At 44.9% G+C, this 22,610-nt stretch overlaps 1 protein-coding gene across 1 annotated transcript in view; it reads right to left on the minus strand.

The window, feature by feature from the left end:
- The window catches only part of CSNK1G2 (casein kinase 1 gamma 2), a 78,503-nt gene extending 61,377 nt beyond the window's left edge, over positions 1-17,126 (minus strand). The window contains exon 1 of the mRNA XM_078669701.1: positions 16,857-17,126. The gene's annotated coding sequence lies outside the window, so the exon portion shown is untranslated. The remainder of the gene's footprint in view (positions 1-16,856) is intronic.
- Between the last annotated feature and the right edge of the window lie 5,484 nt (positions 17,127-22,610).

A 22,610-nucleotide genomic window follows, 5' to 3' on the forward strand; every position in this document is an offset into this window, starting at 1 on the left:
TCTCTCCAGCACGGGGCGTCCAGCCCAGTTTAACAGTACGACCTGATTGCAAGGGGCACTAGATTATTGTCCTTCAATATCTGGTGCTTTGAAGCAGCTTTAAAATCATCTTTTTCTCATTGTTGAAGTGGGTTACATTATGGTATTTTTATGTTTCCCTCTTCTTCATTGATTTATTTTGCTGGTGAGAAAGTGTCACTCATGGTCATTGAAATGTCACTCAAAAATTATGAAAATGTCACACATACCTATCGTCCACGTTGCCTTCACGCAACAATCATTGCCGTGAATGGGCAGTCGATGACGTTTTCCTATGGGTTTCAGTGACTCGCCCTCTGCCTTTTGCAAACTTCAGCACGAACAATTTCCCTACGTCCCGTGCCTGGAGCACCTAATTTAGAAATACACACATTGCCACCTCGCAAATTAGCTTTGCTAATTGCCATCATGTCATCGGTTAACCTTCCCACTGAGCGCCTCCGGAACAAACTAAAGTTTCAGCATCAAAAGATTTTTAAATAACTTGCTGTTTACCCGCTGCAAGCTTTTATTATTACTTATTTCAGCACAACAGCTTTTTCACATCCCCCAACCAGTATCTACTTCCACTTGACCGATATTACATTGGGTATTAAGTTGGCTTTATTCAGAGCTGCTTCCGTTCCCGTACCCTGTACTCTAGTATCCCTGCAGTAAAGCAGCGTGTCTCTGCTTCAACAGTGAAACGTTAATGCACATTACTAAAATGTAACAGAGTCGGGGTGTGGGTGAGTGTGCCGTGCACGGGCCTGGGCGCGCCTAACAAAAAGGCATTACACGCTGCAGACGAACGTGCGCCTGATACATGCAATGCAATGCTGAATGGTGAACGCGCTCCCACCATCTGGATTGCATTTGGAGGAGCACCCGGACAGCTCCTAATTAATGGGCTGCCGTGCGCTTAACCACACAGAAAATGCCAACAATGGCGGACGAAAATTACATATAGCCTATCGCGTCAAGGCCACTAAAAAGACATCACAGCGAAGACGAATCACTATGCAGATGCCATAAAAAAAGCTCGCGCACTAAGGAATGTTTCTGGCCCGAGCCCTAAAGAAACTTTTTTTTTTCTTTAACAATAGGAGCTCGGAGCTCCGCCCCACTTCGTGGTGACGTAGGCCGAGCCCTAAAAACCACTCAGGTTTAACCCAGAAGCAAAGTGTAAAGTATTTATGTAGCACTCAAATATTAGTAAAGTGACCACGCAAGAAAGATCCCAAACTAATGTATTGAAATAGGTAAAAACGACCCACCAACTACAATTATCCAATTAATAGAACCGGAGTGATTCATGTTCAAAATAGCACCATAAAGCTTTAAGCTCAAAGTGCCGTTATCTGATCGCACTAGACAGTGTCATGGTTAACAGTAAGGTCGACTGCGAAGCAGCGTGGGTCGGATACAGGGGCCAGGTTTGCCCCGGTGAAAATGTTTTATCTTCTGACATCGTCTCTGGGATGAAGTCAAAAATCCTCAGAGCGGAAGAGCAGCAGGCTGTGGCCGAAGAGGGCTCAACATTGTTAAATAGTGACTAGGCATGGTCTCAGTGAAGCTGTTGACTTTTAGCGGTAAGGCTCAGAGCGGGAGAAATTTGTATTCCGCACCCAGAGAAGATCCATCGCCGGGCAGATACTTTTAGTGCCTTCGCCAGGTGAAGATTTCTACCTTCAGACTCAGTCACATTTTGGGAGCTCGTATTCTATCAGCATGCCATGGCTGCAGGCTGTAGTCAAAGGGGGCTCCACAAGGCCAGATACCTTCTCTGCAAAGTCCTGCTGAATCAGCTTTGTCACAGACAGAAGAACGTAGTGGGAGCCGTCTGAATCTTTGGCCCAGGAGCGATGCACCTTCGTCGGATAACTAGTCAGTTCTCAAAGCAAAATTTTGGCAAACCGTTTTAAAGTCTCAGGTTGCAGAAAGCTTTAGGCAGAGTGCACTTTGACACAAGCCAAACATCCAAGACCTTGGGGACAGCACTTGGAGGCTAAGACTCATCCCAGAAGAGGCCAGCAGGAGGGTCCAAGACAGGTCCAGTTGGAGCTGGGCAATTGAGGAAAGGCTTGTTGTGCTACTGTAGTTCAAGAAAGTGGTCAGCCAACTGATTCTTGGAAAAACGTACTCCCCAACTAAAGGGGTAAATGTTTCATGTGGTGACCCTACCCAAGTTTCCAGCACGTCCTGTGTATTTTACCGTAAGGGATCCTACAGTGCTATTCTCAACCTAAATCCAACATGGCAAAATCTTCTTCCCCGATCAGAGCTACCCATGCCAACCCAGAGACGTGGCAATTAAAATGGACAACCTCTTCCTTGTGGTGAGTCAAAACCGGATCTGGTGGCAGCCTCTCTCCCACTAGGATTGGTGCCTGGATGGCTAACAGGACAATATAGGGGGTATGTCTCAGCACGAGTTACATTTGCTTGAGGCAGGTTTTGAAGTGTAACTTAGTTCCTGGTCACAGTCCAGATAGTCATCTTGTCAGGGAGAAAAGCATCCTCCCTCACCCAAGCCCCTTGTCCACTGTCTATGAGCAATACACATCTCACCACGGTGGAGCCATTAACAGTCAAGTAACACTAAACACTGGCAGAAAGGCAGACTTTGCTTAGGGAGGAAAATGCCAAATTTCAAAACGTATACAAAACAATGATGGATGGAATCTTTTTTGCAAACTTTATAAGAGTGGCATTTTAAAACTTAGATTGGATTTTAACTTATCAGTTTGGCTCTTGAATTATTGTTATAGCCATTCCTAAACTGAAGTTATGTGTTATAATGTACACAAGTGCTTTTCTATGAGAGCGCCTGCCTTGCCACAGTGAAAAACAACGCTGGAGAATTTTCACTGCCAGTACATGTACATCTTAAGTACACATGTCCTACTTTTTAAATACCACGTGGAGACCATCCTGTAGGCATTTAGGGCCTACCTTAGGGGTGACTAAGTATTGAAAAGGAAGGTTTAGGCCTGGCAAAAGGTTTAGTATAGCAGGTCAAAATGGCAGTATAAAACTGCCCACCTGGGTGGCAACTGCAAACCCGTTTTACAGTGCTACTTTGGTGGGTGGCCCAATAAGTACTATAGTCCATTAGTAGAACTTAGTTTACAGGCCCTGGAGACATATTGTACGATATACGAGAGACTTGTAAATTAAATGTGCCAATCAGGATATGCCAATTTGATAATGTTTAAAAGGAAGAGCAAACTTTGTTCAGCAGGAGTAAAGTGTGCAGAGTCCTAAGACCAACAAACACGGGTTCAGCTGCAGAAGGCAACAACAAAAAACTGGGGATCCCCAGAAGAAAGCCATGGTGAGGCACTGATACCAGCTGCCACAAGGCTGAGGTACAATAAACAACTAAAGGAACTAAATAGCAATAAAACATCAGACATAAGAGTATACACTCCATTGTGTCTATATCCAGTTAATTATTGTGTGAAAACCCTTACAATCCTTCTCAATTCAATTAGAAACTGACCCCTGTGGATGGTTCTTTATTTTAGGAAATGCACTGACTAAAACCAATAAAACCAGTTATTCATACCTAATTTTATGAACCAAGATAGTTAGACGAAGGGAACCACAGAAACTAGGGAAGCAAATGACGCAGGAAGGTAAGGGAAGAGAGTGAATCAACTTTAGTTCAGTAGAGTACATCATATGTTGTATGGCTAAAAGGCAGAGAAAACAAACGCTTTCTAGGCTAGGCCTCTTCCATAGTTAGCTAGGACACTGTTCTACCAACAAATTAAGAGAGACGCTGTCAACAGTACATTGAAAGCGGTCAACCTACGATGACCGAACATCGAATGCTGACTCAGCGTTTCCTTCCTCTCCTCAAATCCTTTCTTTGTGCCAATCCTACGCAGAGAGCCTGGAATAACCTGTGGTGTGGGCTTAAATCTCTGGGTAAGATTGTGTTAGCGTATGCACTGCAGCTTCCCTCAAGCTCCGCCTCGCAATGAATTCTGATACTAGTCCACTGCACTCTGTTTGAAAGCAAAACATGCTTTGCAGGCCATTGCAATGCAAAACACACCATGGTCACAATTTTTTTTTTAGGTTGGTACTATTACTTCAAACCTGTACATAACAGGATTATTATCAAGCTTGTTGGTTAATCATGAGGCCGGGCATAGAGCCGTTTAATTTTTAGGTAGCTTTGAAAGTGTTTTGTTAGTGGCAGTTTTAAAGAGAGGGTAGTCATTCCCTATAGATTTTCAGACACGTATGGTTTAAATGGGGTGCAAGGAGCAGACAACTGCCGCAGCCACGCGGCCAAGCAATGGTAAGCTTGGGGTCATAAGAGGAGAAGAAAATCAAACTCTAAATACTTAAAATCCTTGGTTGCTCGACAGACTGCAGACAGACCCACCAATTCCACACTAAGTGGATCTTTAGAGTTGTACTGCACAGGGATAAGGAGATGAGCAGAAGTAAAAAAAATAATAATAAATACCCACGAGGAAAAATAAATCATGGTCACAAGTGCTGGTGGGTTTGAAGTGGCAAATACAGAAGTTCAGGCACGTAAGGCACATACTCCTGTTTCTTGGCCAGAAATATGGGCACACAGTGGAAAATGTGAGAGAAACTTTTATTTTGCACGGTCAACCACCAGTTCAACAGCAAGCTGAAGACGCCTTTTGTTTATAGTGGAACTTGAGGTGGGAATGTTAGATCTACTCCAGGGGCAACTATTGCACCCCATTTTCAGGCAGTTTGCGCAAACTGTCTGAAACATAATCCAGTCTAAGGTGGTCAAATGGGCAGCAGGTGTGAGCGATTGCACCACCAGAGAGCCAAGTCAATCAACCTGAAATAATCATGTGTGTTCCTACAGAGAGGGATCAAAAGAGTGCTACAGCAAATGCCAAACTCAGCTGTGCAGAAGTGAAATGCCATGCTACTGGCGAGCCATGTCATCAGACTAGACAAGCTATCATGTTCAAAGTCAGTGTGCCAAGCAGCCACGTGGGTTACAGAGGAACCAGGCTACAGTCCAGAATTGCAGTCCTGTGTCCTAACCGAAGAATCAAATCTATGAAGCCAAAATGAAATCCACGAAAATAGGCAAGTAAAACATTCTTCTGCATTATTAGGTCAACAAGGACAAAAGGGAAGGGCAGTGCTTTGCCATGCCAGGTGTGCCAAGTCAACAGCACTAAATAGTTGGCAAGGTAAAGACTAACAAGACAAAAATCACTGGACCTAGAAATGATTTGATCCAACGGCAGAAGATTAATCCGCATTACTGAAGAGCCAAGCCATAAAGTGAGAAAAGTTGTGTATGTATTGCCAGATAATTAGACCAATATGTTAGAATTATCAGGAGTCATTAGCAGACTGTTTACTATTTTGCTTTGAATTAAATGGCACAAACCTGTTTTAGGATATTGAAGGCTACAAACGTATAAAACATATGCCAATGCAGGGAAACAAATTAGAGGAAACCTATCCATCCTACTTAACAAGATCTGCTTCTTAAACCGAATGACATGGACGAAAGTAATCTAGAAGGAAGTTTGCCTTGTTTTTTTACGTGGTTATACTGTATGTTTGTTCAAGTCAATGCTGGCATCAGTGTGCGGATTTAAGAGAGTGGTTCCTCAACTAACACAAGTGCAGTTTACGAAACAACCACCTATCTGAAGAGCCTGACTAACATTGGGTAGTATGAGGCTCGTTAGAATGGACTGCTTTCTAAAGCTCTATCTTTATATACAGTACTGTGCACCTGTTACCAACTTTCCTCCAGGGGAAGGAGTTGGAAAATAAAGAACCTTTATTAGGGATATGCTGACAGTGCAGCTCCAGCCATGACACTGCAACATGCATTCAGGCAATCTTTCCACATGAGATCGGTCCACAGTAATGGTTTAATGAGCAGCGTCGAAAGCGCAAGCTACAAGAAACCAACTATCCATCACGAGTCAAATGCAAGTGGTTGCAGAGATTGGCTCAGGGCAAAAAGGTAAAGGCACACTTCAGTAACTGAGAGGGAGGGACAGACAGAAAATCCAAGTCAGATCTGAGTTAAAACCCAGAGTCAGAAAAAGCTGGGCCTGACCTGGCTTCCGAAATAGGATGTTTTTTTAATAGCAGGAAGCAAAGTTTAGTGCTATTTCAAAGAGACCATGTGTGTCTGGTAAGAGGGGCGATTTTGTTGCTACCCTCATGATGCAATATTCCACCTCCAGCTGGAGCTCTCCTGCCTGATCTTGTGTGGCAAAGCATCTTAACTAGCAAACCCCCCCCCCTATAAACAGGTGGTAGAATAATTTCATTTTTAACTTCACAGAAGCATTGAATGTACGCAAGACCTGATCCAGCGCCTGAATAGTGTGGAGATATATGGATTTAGGCAAGAAGCCATGTGCACAGAGATTGTGGTTTTACAGTAGACAACTGGCTGTGAGCCATTCTTTCCTTAGTTAGCTCCTCCCTTAAAGAGCAAGTTTTGAGCTCTTAGCTCTAGCAAGCAAAGTCTTCGGCTGTCTCTAAAGTGACCATCAACATCCTCTCATTCGTGAAAGCGGGTGATCACAGTGCAGGGACCTCCACCCCCAACAAACTACCAGATGGTGCTCAAAGACCCACACTTCCTTTGATTTGTATGCTGGTTGCTGGAAACTGCTGCCGGACTGAGATTTATTTGTTCAGAGAATATGTCTTCCTTCTTTGCGTCTGAACTCCGGACATGTAACTTGTCAGGCGCAATAAGGTAGTTTGGCGTTAAAAGTGCTGCATCAGTTGCTTCTTTATTATGATCAAGTGTCACCACGCTCTAGGTACTAAGTGATAATTAAGAAAACAAACGGTTTCCCAAGAGGGTTGGCATTCTGAATGCAGCACTTCATACCCCGGCGGGAGAAGCAAAGGGTTGCAGTTTGCATGGGGATGGTGGAAGCCCTTTCTAAATGCAGGCTCGAACATGGAACTTCTTATAGAATGATCTATCGGGAAGAAGTCAGTGAGGTGCATGAGGTTTGGAGGCCTGATCTAAACACAGAGAGGCAGGGTCACTGCCCTTAAGCATGTGTTGGGGAATATTGGGAGATACTTTGGGCATGTGGGTACCTACTTTTAAGAGGAGGGTTAAAACATAGTAGTTATAAACACAGGAAGAGCAATGTTACTACTCTCCAGGATTCAAAAGGGTTGCATAACAACCTTATTCTTGCTGGCAGCAGTTACAGGTCTTCATCGTTTGCACTAAGCAGTTTTACTTGGTACAATCGTTACTGTAGACAGGTACAGGTGGGAGAGGAATAGCCCGGGTCAAAATGGTCTAAGCTGATGGCAGGTCCAGAGAGTATGGTGAAAGGTGAGATCCTGAGATGCATGGAACATAATCTATGCCCCTTGCTTTAAAAAAGCTAGATCCAGCAGCTCAGGTCAAAAATAATGACAAGGACGTGCCTGCTGCGTAATATGGAGGTTATGGGGCTGTATTTTAGATTTTTCATGGCTTCTTGATACCTACTCGGAAGTATGCACCTGGAGTAGTACAAGCGGAAAAGTAATACACAGATGGTAACCTGTACCTTTATATTGAAACCCTAATATGGGGCTACTCCAAACAGGACTCTCATTACGTAAAATAATTGTTTTCTAAGTTGTGATGCAAACAGACTAGACTCACGGACACATCCACGCATTCCTGCTCTTCGTGTCAATTATTCAGCAGAGGGCTATAAGAATTCTTTTTAGAGAATATTAATAGCATCAGCGCCCGACACCCCAGTCCAGTTATTCAGAGTTAAAGACTATTGCAAACCGCGGCAGGAGCACTGTCGCTCTGCACAGCCTCCCCATTTGTACAAGTTTGCAAGGGAATTAACTGATGAATGGCTGACAGGATGCTCGCATGCCCTAAGTGTTTTAGGGTTTCTGGAGAAAGCACTGAATAAATGGTAGTAGTTGGTCAGCTGTAGCTCTCCTACACCTAATGTACACAGATCTTCCTGGCCCCCAGGCAAATGCAGCTTCTCCGAAGTGTAAACCTGCAGAGCTTTGCACACAGGTTTCCAAATATTACCTTCACCATAGCATGTTATTAGGGTTCCCCAATACAGCCCATAGCAAAATTAACAAAACCACGAAGATTTCTCTGATGCAGAGAGAGAAACTATTTTACAAAGACCCACAAAACTCCTTCCAAACTCCAGATGGATCAACCAGGGCAGCAGAGTGACAATCCTGTAGGCCTGTGGAACGAATGCAACAAAATCAACATACAGAGTCTTTGTCAGGGCTGATATGTACAAACGAAAACTAATCTTAGTGCGCACCCAGAACGATACTAACAGAACTGCCATTTCCCTTTGAATCCCTATGGAACATGTATTAATATACACAGCCCTTATTACTAACGGAAACAGATATTGGATTTTTAGATAATGGAAGTCACCAAGGGATTATAGAATTACAGGACAAAGATCTCAAGCCTGCTCCGTTCTGCTTCCTCCTCCCTCATGACGACAAACTCTCCTGAGCAAAAACAAGGGAAATCAGCAGAAATAGAAAACTAAAAAGGATTTATTTATTTTTAAACGTTGTTACAGCAAATGTCCGTTTTCCTGTCAGCAGTGGTAAAACAAGAGTGGATTAGACTAATTTCACATTTTGGTTGTTAACCATAAAATGACTCCACAGCACCTGTTCCAGGCCTTCATGAAAGATTCCTGATCTAAGCCCGGACGTGTTCTCTGCTACACCTGCTGAAATGTCTGCCTAATTAGTTTACCACCCTTCCCTTAAACATTTCAAACCGGTCCTGAACAGGCCACAAAGGTTTCACTTTAAATTGCCCATTTACAAAGCAACAAAGGAGTGGAAAGCTGCCCTCTTACCCTATAGAGTCTTGAATCCCAGTTCTTACGGTGTTTGGTGCAGACTTGGCATCATTTTGTTAGTTAACCTTTCTACTGGTACAGGACCATGGCTTGTTTGCTTGCGGTTTCTGCCAGTTGCAGTGACCAATACAATTGACAATAACCACCAGAGGTTTACTTCAAGAATTCCACTGAGCACGTTTTGGAATTCTCAGCCATAAGACTGGGCACAATTCGTGAGATGCACTGAGGGCAAAAGGTATGCCCAGACATTGATTCCCTAGGTCAAGAGTTAAGGCTCAAACAGCACCTCAATGGCGAGGCCTAACAGGCTTGGGATTGTTCAGGGTTCCCGATCTGAGGGCGCATAAGCCGGCAGTTCATATTGCAACAGGGCAAGAGCTGAAATGTATATGGTTGCTCATGGTACGAAATGAACAAAAATACAGACTGGCATGCAGCCCAAAGGTATTACCAGTGGCAACGATAAATTCATGCATTATTACCAACACTTTGTTCCCCTCATCTTTCAACCTTGAGAGGAAGACACTTCTAGAAACCTCCTCTCTTTTTGAAACTCCTGTCAAAAGATGAGTTCATTGCCGAGCACTCTACTGGCAACTACCTTTTTTGAAAATGTTTACTGTCTTTTTTTCCATTAAAGGATTTTCTCCTTGTACACTTCATTTAGTCCCTTTCTCACTTACGCTTTTCTTTATCAGTGGGATCTAACTGAAGATTTAATTCAGTCAGTTGACAATTAGTGATATTTTTATCACTTTACAGGCTTTCTATGGGAGCATTACCAATCTCTTATTTTCTTTCGATCTAGAAAACTTTGTAAATCTCTATTTTACACGTGAATGCTGGATATAATAAACAATCTTCTTTTTGTACTGAAGAAGGTACGTTTTGTACTGAAGAAGGTACGTTATCTCTCCCTCGACTAATGACATTGTAGGGAAGGTTTCAGGTCAGTGGACTGGAACATTCCCATGCCAGGTGTCCTGTGCAATCTTCTTCACGCTGTACAGTTCCCCTGAGTTTCTTTGACTCAAATATATAACTTGGCCATTGGTTGGGCTGAAATGCAGCTTCTTGCAACCACATTATTCAGTACCTTATTACACTACACCCCCCTCCTTGACTATTTATTTAAAAAGTTTTATATAGCGCTGGCTAGACCCGGAGGTATCAGAGCGCTTTACATGAGAATCAACAATGTAACAGAAAAGTTCAACAATTACACAATAAATCCTAAAAAAATAGACAATACAATTAGGAGAGGAGAGAAAAGTAGTGGAGGGGGAGGTGATAAAGGGAGAATAAGGGAAGAGATAGTACGGAGAGATGACGAGAGGTCTGTCAAATGGACTTATGTAGCACGTCCTTCAATCTCGTGTGCGCTTTTGTAGAGAGGCAAACCATCCATCAGAGCAGGGCGCCCTCTTGAAGCATAAAGACCCTCTTTAACCCCCTACAAACCTTCACAAACTCAATAAGGTAGTATGGATCAACTATCTAGGCATGCCAAAAATGCGCCTGCTACGGGCACATTAACTGCTTCAGGAAACCTGATTCAATCTGGGTCCATCATAACGCACAACCATTACAAGAGGTTAAAAACTGTTAGAAAGTAGCACAAACACACCATGCTGGTCTTTACCATTAAATGTGGCCTTGAAGCATATAAAGCAGAAATTATCAGCAAACACCAAAACATTTATAAAGTAAACATTCAATAGTTCACCGTAAGTTATGTACGAAAAGTGTTTGTGCGGAGTGCTCGTTTATTAATCCACATACCCTTTTATAGAGGACAGAATGCATAAATGTAGGTTGAAACCACCCTACATAAAATAACCAGGTCCTTTTGTTTGTAGACTTATTCTAAAAATGAATCACACAACCAGTATGAGACATCACAATCATCTGGAAGATTACGTTGTGTGCTACCATTCAAATCTTTCCAAATGGCACATGATTGGATAAGTAGGTGCAAATTCCTCCCTTTGGTCTACCGTGACTGGATGGAGTGGCAGGGACATGGTAAGTTCTATACCTCTTAATATGCACAGGGTCAAGCAAACATATCCCCTGTAAACCTAATATACTGAACCTATGCAATTAAATCCAACCACTCAGTATTAGTTACTTTATTACGCAAGCCTGCCACATTCCAAACGACAACTCCCAATGAATTAGGGACAGGCTTATCAGGGCAATTCTTTCCAGGTTCTATAAACTAAACTGTAGATGTACGTGTTGGCCCCAAGTCACTGATTCCAACTAGTAGTTATTGTACCTTTACTCGAACCCTGTACCAGGAGTGCAGTTTCACAAAGATTAGGTCAATGCTTCATAAATAGACGATGCATATAGATTAGCATCACCATTTAGTTACAGAATACGAAACCTAATATGGCAATCATCCTCTGAGGTACAAAAGGGGGTGGTGATGGACTGAGCATCTGAATCAATCAAACACTCACACCCAGTCAAAAGATCTGGGTTTAATCCATCACCGTTCTTTAGCCCACTCTGCCATCCCAGTTCAGATATGGCTATATGCAAATCAGTCTGACCCTGTGCCTCATGGGAACAGTCCAGCCCGAACTGCCAAGCCATACCTTCCCTGGACCGGAAACAAGCTTCCGAGGACCGGTTTCTGGCATTCCAGCCGTCTTCAGCCCGGCTTGAATCCAGTGGCAAAGTGAGCAAGGGACTCACGTCTGAGCATACCCTGCCAAACTTATGGTGGCCAAAAGCGGTACAAAAGGGGGTGGTGATGGACTGAGCATCTGAATCAATCAAACACTCACACCCAGTCAAAAGATCTGGGTTTAATCCATCACTGTTCTTTAGCCCACTCTGCCACCCCAGTTCAGATATGGCTATATGCAAATCAGTCTGACCCTGTGCCTCATGGGAACAGTCCAGCCCGAACTGCCAAGCCATGCCTTCCCTGGACCGGAAACAAGCTTCCGAGGACCGGTTTCTGGCATTCCAGCCGTCTTCAGCCCGGCTTGCTTGAATCCAGTGGCAAAGTGAGCAAGGGACTCACGTCTGAGCATACCCTGCCACACTTATGGCGGCCAAAAGCGGTACAAAAGGGGGTGGTCATCCTCTGAGAGCAGATTGCTTCTTTGTAAGATCCTGTAACAAGCAGGCAATCTAGTTAGTTATTGAAAGCAGGTTTGCACATTTACAATGGTGGAGTCAAACCAAGGAATGCAGCGGGTAAATGAGTTGTACCTTTTTGTAATCAGACTACAAAAACTACTACAAGCAAAAATTCGAGTTATGGTCAACTGTCACCAGACTCACATTAAACTTTAATGTTTTAGTGAGGCGATGGGAATATGCCACTGTTCAGACTGCTACATCAATACCCTCATGAGAATTCTCACTTTGCGCCAAATATTCGTGATGTGTCCCACTTGCTTCTTGTGTGATTTGTGTAACCACTAACTGCAGCTTTTACAAAGCCTTCTAGTGGAAATCCCTCAAGTAAAATTAAAAAAATTGTATACCTACTATATTTTTATATATACTTACCTGAATGGTCTCAGTTTGTGGTGGATTTGGGGTCATTGTTTGTGTTAGGTGCAAACATAGTACACATTGCCTTGGGGATAAGCCTGTCTGCTCGTGCCAAGCTACCTAGGGGGTGAGCAGTGGTTATCTACTGTGTATATTCCTTCACCCTGACTAGAATTAAGGGTCCCTACTTGGTCAAAGGTACTTACCTCTGCCAATTAGAGACCCCCAGTTCTAACATTGGTTTATATTTCATGCCAAGTAAGGTCAACTCGGTTGCATTGTATTACACTGCAGAATCTGCATAGAATATCAGACCCCTACACATAACGTGAACGGCAAGTGTCATCATTATAACCAGTAGAAGCAGAGAAAAGATCGCCTGGCATGAAGTGATACATCTGGTGGATGAAAGGTAACTCAAGTTCCTCCATGTTACTTCTACATAAATACATCCTTGGTCTCCTGTCCCTCTGCCAGCTCCTATCTATGCTACTCTTCCTGGGACACCTGCACGGATGTTGACCATCTCATTCGGGAGGCTTGTGCATTCAACGAAACTCTGAAATGTTTGGTAAAATCTAATCAGAGATGCAATCTTTTTTCAAAACATCCATTCTAAACACAGTGGCCTAAATGACAAAAATAAACGCAATTCTATGCGAGTCAAACCAAGCACACCAGAATTTTATCTTGGAAAGTTTGAGAAATACAGCAAGCATGGATGGAGTGCACTCGTTGAGTACCACGACAACATGGTCTGCATCGCATTTCCTCTGTTTTGTTTCTGTATTCTGCTATATTTAAAAACATCACTGATTGCGAGAACTTCTAGTATTTCCCTTACTGGAGGATCACATATTCTGTTGTAGTAGAACAAGTCGGTTCCAAAAGGTGGCTGGATATCTAGGTTCATCTCTCTCAACTTTACAAGCATGGTTATTCCTAGCTACAAATAGTGATTGATGGTATGTGTATAGTAGCATTTGCCGCCATTTGTGTGGTCCTGTAGCAGATTCAAAATGTGTTCCCTCTTTTGCTATACTTGCTGACCGAAGCTAAAGTGGCATTAAGACATTGTATTTGGTCGTATGTCCTAGTTTTTGGAGGAAAGCCGTACTGGATATGGCCAAAGGAGGCTAGACACCACTAGTTTCGTTTTCAGTAAAGGGTTATAGTAGAACAGAGGTCGGCCAGGTCCTATTTTGGATATGTTTGGAGCATTATGTGCATCGACCTATATACTGCAGGGCACGGCTGTTTGTTTTGTATTTAGTTGATTGTTATGATTCTCGTACCTTGGCCCGCTATGAAGCTTTGATGCCATTCCATGAGCATGTTGCCACAATATGTCTAAGTGTCTTATTCATGATGGTCGAAATACATGTGGAGAGGATTTAGATGTGATGTTAAGGGGTTGAATGCTTAAACAACAATAAACTTGAGAGAAACAATGACTGTGTGTAAACTTGCTTAATTCACCTTACAATAAGCAAAAGAAGAGTTCTTTCCATTCATGAGAGTTATGTGGAGCTTATTTTTTCATATGTTATACCCTCAAAACACACAAGATGAGATAATGCAGATGGTGAGGTCGATCTACAAACTCCCTGGGCATCACTGAAAAAGGGATCATAAACATTCCTAGAAATTTCATGGGGTACTTTTGCAATCTGGCTTATTGGGGATTACAAATTCCCGTCCATACGCTGCTCCTGTGACTGGGTTACTTAGAAAATCAGGATCTAAACAATTTCTATTACACACCCTACTTAGATCCTGCTATTCTAAGTAACTGAGAAAGGCTGGAAAACAACATACGCAAACACACTTTTGACCAACGCCACACCTACAGTGGTCCTAAAGGAAACTTTATTAAAACAACTAGACCTCTGTGTGGGATGCTCTATAATCCATATTTTAGGGACGAAAGGATTTCAGGAAAGTGAAGTAAAAGGCAGGGCCACACCCGAGTTCAGTTCTAATCAGACATCCTTGTGCTTAAAGGAAAGACAGAAATCCATTTTCTTGGAAACAATATATAATGGAAGGAGGAGGCATAATTCACAAAAGTGAATCAAAATAATGTTATTAATTTTCACTGACCATATGCCACCTGAAACATTTCCTAGTAGATATGTTTGTGAGTGCATCTGAGCGTGTACTCAGCAGTACCTGGTAAATGTAGTCATACGTTCATCTCATTAAAAGTCATCTAAATATCACTTTTATTACTTTTCAATCTCACCTCTCACAAAACCTGAGTCAGGGGGCTTATAATAACAGAATTTTCAGCAGTCCAGTATGAAGCATGAAATTACTTAAGCGATTAAGTTTTTTTTTCAGCAACACTTTTCTGTTTCCAAGTTAATGTAAATATATATAACCATTTTCTTTTTACATATGAATTAGCAACACAAATGCTTACACATTCTTTCTGCAAACAATTTACTATGAAAACCATCAACACCAAAGTACGGTTGGCACATATGTTGCTTCTCACAGCTCTTGCAATAGAAATGGACCTGCTCCCTGTTTGGTTCACACAAATAAATCCCTGACCTTGGAGTAAGATTTTATAAGTATCGAGAGAGCAAGACCTGCTCATGTCTGTGTTTCTTTGACTGCAAATATGTAGGGGTCAGGGTTAACCATAGTATCTAGATGTATATGAGAAGGGATACCAATCAAAATGCAGTGTTTTTAAGAAATCGTGTCTGATCGAAATGGGATATTGAAACATAAGCATCCCTGGATGCTCGGAGATAAATGTGTGCTGCATCCATTTGCTGACGATCACACTCAACATGCTTCCTGGATGTTCTGATGGGTGCGGGGTGGGTTGGAAGCAGCTTAGCACCAAAGGAGGAACTGAGGTAGACCATGTCTACCTGAACTCAGAGTTTATCAAGGATTCAACATCAATCTGCCCAAATGTAAAAAATGTAGTATTACATACCTGAAAGTAATACAGACGTCAGCTTGTTACCATAAAAGACTAACAGGATGCACAGGAGAAAAGATGCAAGCAAAGATGTTTATTATGTTAAAAACGAGACCCCCAGAGGTCACTTTGCTTTCCCACTGGACTAGCATGGAGCTGATTTTGCATAAATAGGGCTTAAATAATGTAAACAGATTCAGGTTTTATCAGATGAATGTGATCACAAAAGGGGAAAGGCTCTTGAAGATTTGGGGGGAGGTATACCATGTACCCCACCATAGGGGGGGGTGGGAGGGGCAGAATAGAACTCCACCTTTTAACAATGAGGGGACACTACTGCTCCTTGAGGATTTGGATGGTGGTGGGGATGAGGACTCTGTCCTTTAATGATAAGATAAGGGATGATAGAGTTCTGCCCGTTGACCAATGAGGGCATGGACAGTGAGATCTGGAAAGATACAACCCTGATCATTAAGAAGGGGGGGGGTTTAACAATGCCTTTTGAAGAGGACAGCAAGGAGGACACAACTTGGCCCATTGGAGATGGGGAAAGTACTCTGTACTTTACAGAATGGGGGTGGGAGGAACACCCTATTTAGCTCGGCACATTAAATAGGGGAGACAATTGATTTGCCTCTTAGAAAGAAGGGTGCTCTGCCCCTAGAAGATATGGCGACTATGCCATGCAGATGTGAAGGGGGATCGGTTCCCTGCAGATCCGAGAAGGGGTGACCCGGCCCCTGAGGACGAGGCTTGGCCCTGACCACAGTCCCTGGGGACAAGAAGAGACTTGGCACTTCTCTGCCCTCTGACTGGAGGGAGGCATGCATCTAGCAGATGGAAAGGTTGCCCCTGGCAGACAAGAGGGGTTACTCTGCACATTGCAACTGTGTGTGGGCTCTAACCCACAGGAGTCCCTCCTCTAGCAGATGGAGTGACTGGTTGCTCTTCCATATTGTGGTGGCACTCTGCCTCTTGCACATGTGATGGGACAACTCTACCCCCAGCAGATAAGTGTGCTGTATTGTTGCCTCCTGTTGATGAAGTGACTGCCATTTGTAGGTGTGGGGGCTACTCTCCCTTTTGCATAAGAGAGGGGCCTCAGATCACTGCAAATATAAGCATTTATGTCCACTGATGAGGGGCGCCTGTTTCCTGGGAAGGAGAGGGGCCTCTGTCCACTCTGCCATTTTTAGACGAAGCTTCATCCTAAAGAGAGTGTGGGTGGTGGGTCTCCCACGAGTGAAATGATCCTGACTTTGCTAAACGATTGGTGGCCCACCCATGTGTCCGTCTCCTAAGAGAATAGGCAAAATAGGGTGTCTCCCCTTCCTCAAGAGGTGGTTAAGGCCTCTTACAGATGAGTTCCCAAAGCCTCCCTCAAATGGCCAACAGGAAGGGATGTGTTCAACGTAAGCAACAGGATGAACTCACAGCCGCCTGCCCGCAATTCAGACCCAACACCCCATGCACGTCTGGAGGCTTTTTACCTGTCTTGGACGGTCACAGGGGGGCGGCAGTCCTCTCCTGCACCATTAATCCCTTCATTCTCCTTGCTCTCTTCGCCCTGCTGTTGTCTCTTTAAGCCTCCACCAGCCTGCCTTCCATTCGACAGTAACAATCCACCAGCTGCTCCCCTGGCGTAAGCGTCTCGCCCGTCCCAATCCCCGGCCTACGCCACTAGCGTATACATTGTCCGTGAATGTGCGGAGTGAGAATAAAAAAAATATATCAACCTATTGCTGTGCCGCCTCGCGCAGGCGCACTGACACCACCAGCAAAGGGCGAGGGGGTGGCAGCACTACGTCGTTTGCGTAGACGGGTTTTCAGAATGCGCACGCTCTTGCAGGGGGGAGAAGACGCACAATGCTTTACGGCTATTGGATTGGGAATAAGGGAATGATAGACGAAGAAGGCTGTTAAATTCTCCACCATGGACGCCATCTTGAACAAACCACCCTACTACATAATTCTCTACTTTTATTATTTGTTTTCCCCATTGACAAACGAAATAGAATAAGACCTACATTCCAGATTAGTATAGCAACTTTTTTTCAAAATAGATTGCTTTTATAACATTGTCTCTAAGAATGTTTATTTTTATTAAAATTATATCTTTGTAAATAACGTTTCCTACTGTTTTGAAACTTTGACGAGAATAATTGCGGTTTCTCACAAAGTTGATTACTATTTTGTAACTACATGAAAGCCTCGGTCGTGGTCTACCGGACATAGTACAGTTAAAGATGGCCGCCTCCCCCACTACGTTCAAGGCTGGGCCGAACGGTTCCTTTCACGCATCTATTTCTCTCCATCCCCATCTAACCACCCCCCTCAAATGTAGTTTCATTATGTTCCTGGTTTACATTTTGCAGCAGTTGCTTTACGGCGAAATCCGCGCTTTTCAGTGCCAGGAACTTACGTTTTGGGAAAACTCTATAGCTTCCGAGCCTCGGTCTTTTGTTATTGCACTACTTGGGGCTATGCGTCTATCAAGGTTTAAGGAACATAGAGGTCTCTAAAACTGCATTATTTTAGCTGCGTCCACATGCAATTGCTTCCGCTTCAATATAAGTCAAAGGAGGAAAATTAATTTCCACGTTTTTCCTCCAAATTTTAGCTCTTTCCGGTTTCCAGATTAGCATGTAGAGAAGAATTTTCGTTCGACGTTTAAAAAAAAATCAATTTTAACATGTACAAGGGTCCATAACTGGAATAACTACATGATTGAGAATATTTTTCGATTTATTTGGACTCCTTGGCCCAAGTAACATCTACGAACCATAATACTCCTTTGAATGTATAATAAACATATTTTACCTAATAAAGACAAAAGTGTAAACCAATAATTCATTAACTGATTGGAAAAACGGGAATGACAGCAAGGGTATGCTTTTGGAAGATATTTTAAAAAACCGATTAATCTATGCCCACGGTACATGATTTATGGTCCCAGAAATTGTCTCTTGGGCTGATAAGTATCAGCAGATTAAAAGAAGATGGCTAAGTTAATTCAGAGACTTTTACTCACAATTATGTCTCGCTGAGTTCGTTACTTTTTAGGTCGAGCCTGTCCCATTCCGCAGGAATGGATAGGATCGAATTCAAGTGCTCGATTGGCTAGTGAAACCACTGGCGTTTCTTCACAGTGCATGTGAGGTCACGTGGCCACAAAGCGGGTCACGTGACCACACGAGCATCTCCGTAATCCGCCTGCCCCCACCAGGCTCGCATTCCCGCCCCCTCACCAGGCCGCACATCTGCCTGCCACACTTCTCCTCCCCTAATTATGTGGTCGGCCGTACTTAGTTCCCTGGCCGCTTCCCGGCCGCTCTTGTTTTTCTTTGTTGGCCTCCCTCTGCTAAGTGTTCTGTTTACTTAGCTTCTGCAGCTTTATTTGCGTGTTTTGTGTAATCACCTTGTGCCGTCACTCCCCACCCACTCATCCCTCCCTCCACACTATTTGCCTGTCCGAACCACCTCTACAAGATCGCCGAGATTGCCGTTTTTTTTAATGTATATTTGCACGCTTCTGCAGCTTTATTTGCGTGTTTTGTGTAATCACCTTGTGCCGTCACTCCCCACCCACTCATCCCTCCCTCCACACTACTTGCCTGTCCGAACCACCTCTACAAGATCGCCGAGATGGCAGTTTTTTTTTAATGTATATTTGCACGAGCATCTCCGTAATCCGCCTGCCCCCACCAGGCTCGCATTCCCGCCCCCTCACCAGGCCGCACATCTGCCTGCCACACTTCTCCTCCCCTCGCACGCATTCCGCTGCCCCTCCTTTCTCCCCCCCGCCAAAAGCCTCGCAAAATCACCCCTCCTTTCTCCCCCTGCCCTGCTGCTCCCTTGATCCATTTTGGCTCTCGCATTCCCGCCCCCTCACCAGGCCGCACATCTGCCTGCCACACTTCTCCTCCCCTCGCACGCATTCCGCTGCCCTTCCTTTCTCTCTCCCCCCCCCGCCAGAAGCCTTGCAAAATCACCCCTCCGTCCTTTCTCCCCCTGCCCTGCTGCTCCCTTGATCCATTTTGGCTCTCTCATGTAACGTAACGTTTGCTTTTGTAACATGCTCACTTGTAATTGCCCATCACCCTCCAGCTGGAGTCACAGCCAAACTGTATGCTTTCACGCAGTATAGTGGTCTGGTAGTTATCAGATTATTTTTAGATACACTTTTCATAGACACACTTCGTTAAAAATGTCTTTTTATTGGGCACACACTGAACACATTACTTTGCCGTAATCACCACACTTCACCCTCCCGATTTCACTTCTCGCTCTCACCACTTTTGTCTTATACACACATTAGGCAGCATCTAGTTTAGATTACATAGCACACTGCTATACCGGCCAGTGACACTGTCTAATTTATGGTTGCACCAACCTTTAGACACAACATGTATCCTGTGACTCTCCTGGCTGGTGAGGGAGCTCGCACAGAGCCCATGTTCCAATCTTTAACCACATGCGACCGCTAGCCTCCGGAAATACTAGTGTCTTCCATACCGGGACCCACTAGCAGCAGAGTAGGCTTCTGCATTAGGGTCACTTAGGCCAGTATCAGCAAGCTGCAGAGTAGCCACACGCTCTAGATTAAACATGAGATTCAACTCATCATGTCAGGATCAGCATTGTAATTGTAATTATCCTGCTAATATGCCGTTTATGTTGCACATATTGCATGCACCTTATCGGGCCGTACTCATAACAGGAGAGTCTTATCACTATGTCGACATAACAGGCCTGACTTACTGCTAACAGTAAAGCAAATATCCATGTCATTCCGGTCCCAGTATGGTAAAAATGCTTTCTCATGTTAGCAAACAACATAGAACAAGCATTACACTACTCACTTCCTCGTGTGTGACTGTGTCCTCTGCCAGGGATGCGTTCCTGTGTTAGGGACGGTACAGCACAGGCAGTAGCAGTGCAAACTTCCCTCACACACAGAACAGGCACAGCACCGGCAGCAGCAGTGCAAGCTTCCCTCACACACAGAGCAGGTACAGCACAGGCAGCAGCAGTGCAAGCTTCCCTCACACACAGAGCAGGTACAGTACAGACGGCAGCAGTGCAAGCTTCCTCACACACAGAGCAGGGACAGCACAGGCAGCAGCAGTGCAAGCTTCCCTCACACACGGAGCAGGTACAGCACAGGCAGCAGCAGTGCAAGCTTCCCTCACACACGGAGCAGGTACAGCACAGGCAGCAGCAGTGCAAGCTTCCCTCACACACGGAACAGGTACAGCAGTGCAAGCTTCCCTCACACATAGAACAGGTACAGCACAGGGAACAGCAGTGCAAGCTTCCCTCACACAGAGGGCAGGTACAGCACAGGCAGCAGCAGTGCAAGCTTCCCTCACACATAGAACACGTACAGCACAGGCAGCAGCAGTGCAAGCTTCCCTCACACACGGAGCAGGTACAGCACAGGCAGCAGCAGTGCAAGCTTCCCTCACACACGGAACAGGTACAGCAGTGCAAGCTTCCCTCACACATAGAACAGGTACAGCACAGGGAACAGCAGTGCAAGCTTCCCTCACACAGAGGGCAGGTACAGCACAGGCAGCAGCAGTGCAAGCTTCCCTCACACATAGAACACGTACAGCACAGGCAGCAGCAGTGCAAGCTTCCCTCACACACAGAAAAGGTACAGCACAGGCAGTAGCAGTGCAAACTTCCCTCACACACAGAACAGGTACAGCACCGGCAGCAGCAGTGCAAGCTTCCCTCACACACAGAGCAGGTACAGCACAGACAGCAACAGTGCAAGCTTCCCTCACACATAGAGCAGGTAAAGCACAGGCAGCAGCAGTGCAAGCTTCCCTCACACACAGAACTGGTAGAGCACAGGCGGCAGCAGTGCAAGCTTCCCTCACACACGGAACAGGTACAGCACAGGCGGCAGCAGTGCAAGCTTCCCTCACACACAGAGCAGGTACAGCACAGGCAGCAGCAGTGCAAGCTTCCCTCACACACGGAGCAGGCACAGCACAGGCCGCAGCAGTGCAAGCTTCCCTCTCACATGGAGCAGGTACAGCTCAGGCAGCAGCAGTGCAAGCTTCCATCACACATAGAACACGTACAGCACAGGCAGCAGCAGTGCAAGCTTCCCTCACACACAGAGCAGGTACAGCACAGGCATCAGCAGTGCAAGCTTCCCTCACACACAGAACAGGTACAACACAGGGAGGAGCAGTGCAAGCTTCCCTCACACACAGAGCAGGTACAGCACAGGCGGCAGCAGTGCAAGCTTCCCTCACACACAGAACAGGTACAGCACAGACAGCAGCAGTGCAAGCTTCCCTCACACACAGAGCAGGTACAGCACAGGCAGCAGCAGTGCAAGCTTCCCTCACACACGGAGCAGGCACAGCACAGGCCGCAGCAGTGCAAGCTTCCCTCTCACATGGAGCAGGTACAGCTCAGGCAGCAGCAGTGCAAGCTTCCATCACACATAGAACACGTACAGCACAGGCAGCAGCAGTGCAAGCTTCCCTCACACACAGAGCAGGTACAGCACAGGCATCAGCAGTGCAAGCTTCCCTCACACACACAACAGGTACAACACAGGGAGGAGCAGTGCAAGCTTCCCTCACACACAGAGCAGGTACAGCACAGGCGGCAGCAGTGCAAGCTTCCCTCACACACAGAACAGGTACAGCACAGGCGGCAGCAGTGCAAGCTTCCCTCACACACAGAGCAGGTACAGCACAGGCAGCAGCAGTGCAAGCTTCCCTCACACAAAGAGCAGGTACAGCACAGACAGCAGCAGTGCAAGCTTCCCTCACACACGGAGCAGGCACAGCACAGGCCGCAGCAGTGCAAGCTTCCCTCTCACATGGAGCAGGTACAGCTCAGGCAGCAGCAGTGCAAGCAACTAGAAGACTTTTTTTTTCTTTTTTAATTTGGTTGTACATATTGTCTTCTTGGTTATATATAAGGTAACAAAATGCTTATAACACTTTTATTACACTTTTCAACATGCTGCACAGCAGCAACGATGCTGTACAGCATAGCTTAAAAACATTGGTAACGCCAAGAGCTCTTGCTAAACACGTATAAGGTCCAAAATGCGAGACCTATTGGCTATGCCAATGCTTGTTTTTCATACTATCTAGGCATAATGAACGAGGCTCAGTTAGAAAGGGCCACTGAACAAAGCGAGTCTGTATAAATGTTAGAAAACCATCTTACTACAGCACTGGAAACTGAGTCAAGTACACGCATTTCCA

This window comes from Lissotriton helveticus, chromosome 12, assembly GCF_964261635.1.
Source record: "Lissotriton helveticus chromosome 12, aLisHel1.1, whole genome shotgun sequence".
Classification (NCBI taxonomy): Eukaryota; Metazoa; Chordata; class Amphibia; order Caudata; family Salamandridae; genus Lissotriton; species Lissotriton helveticus.